Genomic DNA, 5,000 nt, shown 5'->3' on the forward strand with positions numbered 1-5,000 from the left:
AATTATTTTTTTCTTGAGCCAACCAAAATAGCTTTTTGTTTAGCATACTGACAGGGAAAACCATAGCCACCCCACGTCCTGCCTTGAGTGCCATGCCAAGCTACCTATAAAATCAATTAATTGTGGGGTTTCTCAGGACACCCTTCAAAGTTAAAACCCGAGTGGTGGCGCAGATACCAGACTGCAGTAGCTATGTGAAAAGAAATTTGTTTATAAAGAGGTCCATAATAAATTTAATTACAATTGATTGTAAGAATTGCTAAAATCAATACATTTAATTCTAACTGAACCCATCACATGGTGGTGGCTGTTAAAAGGATCCAACACACACACACACACACACACACATACATACATATATATATATATATATATATATATATATATATATATATATATATATATATATATATATAGACAGACAGACAGGCAGCTGTGTGTCAACTTACGGCCTATTCAACTAATGCTGTATGTCTGACTTAAACATGATTATAAAAATAATGAGCAAATAAAATTAAACAATAAACTAACGAACTAAGAAAATGCTATAAAATAAGGTTACAATATCACTACACAGAATAATATACTTACGACTAAAGCGGCTTACGATCAGTCTGTCGTAACCAAACACGGACGTAAATTAACGCACACCTGTGTGTGTATACATCCACACACACACACACACACACACACACACACACACACACACACACACACACACACACACACACACATACACATACACACACACACACACACACACGGCTGGATTTTTAAATGTCGATCTGTATATATATATGTATATATATATATATATATATATATATATATATATATATATATATATATACAGACTGACATTTAAAAATCCAGCCATCAATTATCCGGTTCCATTAGATTTCTAGCATTGATTTCGGAGCTCATTTTCAAATTTACTGCATTGGCGCACTACTATTTTCTAGAGTCGCCGCTTGTGTTTTGATGGCGCTGTACTCGAGAATCAGTTTTTGGGTCCTGCATGCACGTGCGGTTATTCCTCCTCGTTCCTTATATTTCTATTGTCTTTGCTGCTGTATGGCCCCATGATGGATCCAGCAAAGGAAAGAGGTGGCATAAAACATAAACCCTTTAGTTGGTGAGCATTAAAGTTCCCTCTCTTTTTCAATGAGTACTTGAGTTTCTTTCTTTAAAGTATTTTACAAGTAGTCATTTTCTGTTAAATATGTACAGCAAGTATAACCATAAAAAACATTTTTAAAAAATCCGGCACTCTTCATAGCCGAAAGTTACCATTTTTTTAAATGTCAGACTGCACACACACACACATATTTGTGTGTATATATTAGAGTACTTCCCAGAATCCCGGGATTTTTTTTCTTCGCGGGAACTTTGGGAAATCCCGACATACTTATTTTTATTAATTTTCTATTGTATCTACTACAAAGCATTCCCTAAAATGTTGCTAGTAAGATTTAAGTAAGTGACGACGAAAAAATACTACATGTGATAATGTGGAAATATCGGAAAAAATCAACAAAGTTCACTCACTAATAAAGTCCAGACAGCAATAGCACAGATTCATACTCAAGGTAATGAAAGAAATGAATGCAAACACATTGGGAAGTAATTCAGTGTATTTGAGGCAACTGGGGACAGAACACATAATTTAGAGAAATTGTTCCAGGTCTCAACTCTGTACCGCCATCAGTTGAAGCTGAAAGAGCTTTTTCAGCAGCTGGCTTATTAATAATCTGAGATCAAAACTCAATGATCGTTTTTTTTTTTTTTTTTTTTTTTTTTTTTTTTTTTTTTTTAGTTATTTCATGGATAACACTAGTGTGTATGACTGTTTGCAAGTGAGATTCTTTCTTATTTTTATTACAGGCCATTCCAGACACTACTATTGAATGTTTTGAGTTCCATTTCACTTTTTTTTTATTTACTATGTCTGGAAAGTTGGGCCTGAATTCCAAATATTCTACTCATATTTTTGTATGTGGATTGCAGAATTTTCATTCAGCTTTATTTGAATAGACCGATTCGGTGTGACGTCACGAGCCGGAGTCGCCATTCCACTTAGTGAAAACAAACCCGTCGCTCGCAGATACCTCGCTATCAACGTGAAGGAAAATGGCGTATGAATTCTTTGATTCTTCAAAAACCGAAGCGAAAAGGTGATATGAAGCAAAACTAGAAGCTGTGTAGCTAAAAGAGTACTCATCATACCGAAATCTGGATCGACGATCCTTCGAAATGACCTAAAATTGAATATTCCGACATCTACGACTATTCTATCAATAAACCAGGTGATAATAATAATTTTAAATTAACATAATTTGCTACAGTAATGTAGCTATATAGGGTATTTTTCATTGAAACCAGTGCCATTTCCTAACATCCCTTTTCTTCCCATTTACTGGTGTTTATACAAAGGAGACAATGAAGTCACGTAAAGGCCTTAAAGCGACACATTTTTCTCTCTCAATAATTTGACCTCAAGAGATAGGCCCTCTTCAGTTGTTTCTTCTGCCAGACCATGTAGCATTTCAGACAAAGGCAACAGGCACCTGTATACCTGCTTTGTTCTCATTTAATGGACAAGGCACTTGGGATAAAGTCTGGGTGAAGTGGATTTGGGGATGGTTTGCCTGTAAATATAAATTATGATAAATCAATTTACTACAAAAAAGAAATAAGATGACAATAATAGAATTGTTATTGTGCTTTTAGAATATATGACTACTGCCAAAACCTAATGTTGACAATGTTGATCTTGTTTGGCCTTGATAGGTAGTGTAGATAGACAAGAGTTTGAAAGTGATTATCTGTCTCTGGAATTTGAAAAGGTGTACTATATTAATATGTGCATCAGTAAAATGTTCTGAGCAGATGTAAACAATTTCCACCAGCCAAGCACTCCCATCAGCGTTCATGCGTTTCATGGCCTGTAGGACCTTGTGTAGGCCTACCCATCGCTTCCATTATTCAGGTTTCTTTTCGCGATCTGGGAATATATGAAAAGTTAAACCTTTCTTTCAAATCATGTGGTTCGAACAACCAACAGCAACACAGCTCCTTGGCATTTTCACTCAAAGAAACGAAATTCGCAGAAAATTTCAGCGACTTTGTAAGCAAAGCGTAGTGATTTTTCGAACGAACGAGGGTTTGTTTTCACCAAGTGCTCGTTGCTAGGGGCGGTTGCTAGGCGTTGCCGAATCGGTCTATACAAAGGCAAAATACCAGATTATTCTACTCTCAGTTTTATTTTCGGCCATTTCAGAATTTTTAGTTTTGATTGGCTTGTGCGGAATATGATGTCCAAATTACTTTACGCATGTTCTTGAATATATGCACAATGATATTGCACAGGTTATTACATAGTTTCATTTTCTGTGTAGTTCACTGTATTCTGAAGCATGGTGGCTAGGGGAACACTGCGGGTGGCCAACCTCCCATATGAATGTGGTATTGTATGCACTGATTCATATTTTCTAAAAGGTAACTCCATGTCATTTAAAAGTACTTATTTCACGCTTTCACAGGATAAGTACCTAAGTATGTAGGAAATACTGACGATCATTTATAATGGACGAGGAGCACGAGACGGTGTAATACCAGTATTAGCAAATGCTATCTGCTCCGGGAAATCCCGGAATCCCTGGATACTGTAAAATCCCCAAAATAGGGAACCCTAATATACATACATACACACACAATGTGTGTATGTATATGCACATGTATGTGTATATGTGTGCATAAATATACACACATATATAGGTATATAAATATATTTATATTTTACATATATACACATATACATATACAAACACACACAATTATGTATATATATTTATATATTTATATATTTATACATATATGTATATATATGTATACATATGTATATATATATTTATTTATTTATATATACATATGTACACACATACATTTACACATACATACACACACACATACATATTTATAAATATATAATATATAAATATATGTATATTATTAAAGAATATTTCATATATTCAAATATATCGCATTTTTATTCTACTAAATGTTTGTACCATTGTCATATTGTTGTGTTTTTCATATGCCAATTTATTTAAATGCAAGCTTATCTTAACTGCATTTACTGTGCCGTTAAATTCATGCCTCTGTTGAGTGTGTCTTCATTATGGTCATGGAAACATTCATAACCCTTAATATTTTATTTAATAAACAAACAATGAACAGGTTGTATATCATTCTGTAAATATTAACAATAAATGTAATTTAAACAAGGTATATTCTCGACTAACTTAACAAATTTTTAAGGTTAACTATATACCCTCCAATTATCCTACTAATTATAAAACAATAATCGCTTCACTGAACAAAATGAAAATATACATGAGACGGAATCGAGATCCTCACACCCTGTCTATCAGTGTTTTTTCCATGATTTTTTTTTCTAAGACATAAGCCAATCATTTTCCTTTCATCTTTACAATTTTCCTCTTACACTTCCCTCTAATAGACAACATCTTTCTCAGTCTGTTCACTGATACTACCGGAACTGTCACCTGCAACTACTTCCGTTACTGTCTCCACGGACCATTAAAATATCTGAGTCAATAACGATAACTAAATACTAGCATTTGCATTATGGCGTGTTGTTCTGGCCCCATTCTCCACTATTTCTCCTCTCTGTGTTCGGGAAGAAGGTAGGACTCGTCTGAATTTTCACAAACCAATACAGAGAGATTTAACAATTACGTTAATACACTTATAAAGCATTTTAATATTTAATACCACGGTAAAACAACTTTAAAAACCAGAACCAAGCTTACCCGTGTTCAGGAGGAAGGTAGGACTCGTCTGATGAGAAATCGTTAAAATAAAGAACTCTCTGCTTTCCCCCAAATGAATTGTTAACATTTAAACAAACAAGCCATTTATAAATAAGTATTATGATTTACGCTATTTGTTATAACTAAATTTTGCTATATTGATAT

General features: G+C 34.1%; 1 protein-coding gene across 4 annotated transcripts in view; it reads left to right on the forward strand.

The window, feature by feature from the left end:
* The first annotated feature begins 1,001 nt into the window (after positions 1–1,001).
* LOC113816948 (uncharacterized) overlaps positions 1,002–5,000 on the forward strand; it is a 23,455-nt gene continuing 19,456 nt past the window's right edge. For all 4 annotated transcript variants that reach the window (XM_070135087.1, XM_070135089.1, XM_070135090.1 and 1 more), the window contains exon 1: positions 1,002–1,135. The gene's annotated coding sequence lies outside the window, so the exon portion shown is untranslated. The remainder of the gene's footprint in view (positions 1,136–5,000) is intronic.

This window comes from Penaeus vannamei, chromosome 20 (genome assembly GCF_042767895.1).
Source record: "Penaeus vannamei isolate JL-2024 chromosome 20, ASM4276789v1, whole genome shotgun sequence".
NCBI lineage: Eukaryota > Metazoa > Arthropoda > Malacostraca > Decapoda > Penaeidae > Penaeus > Penaeus vannamei.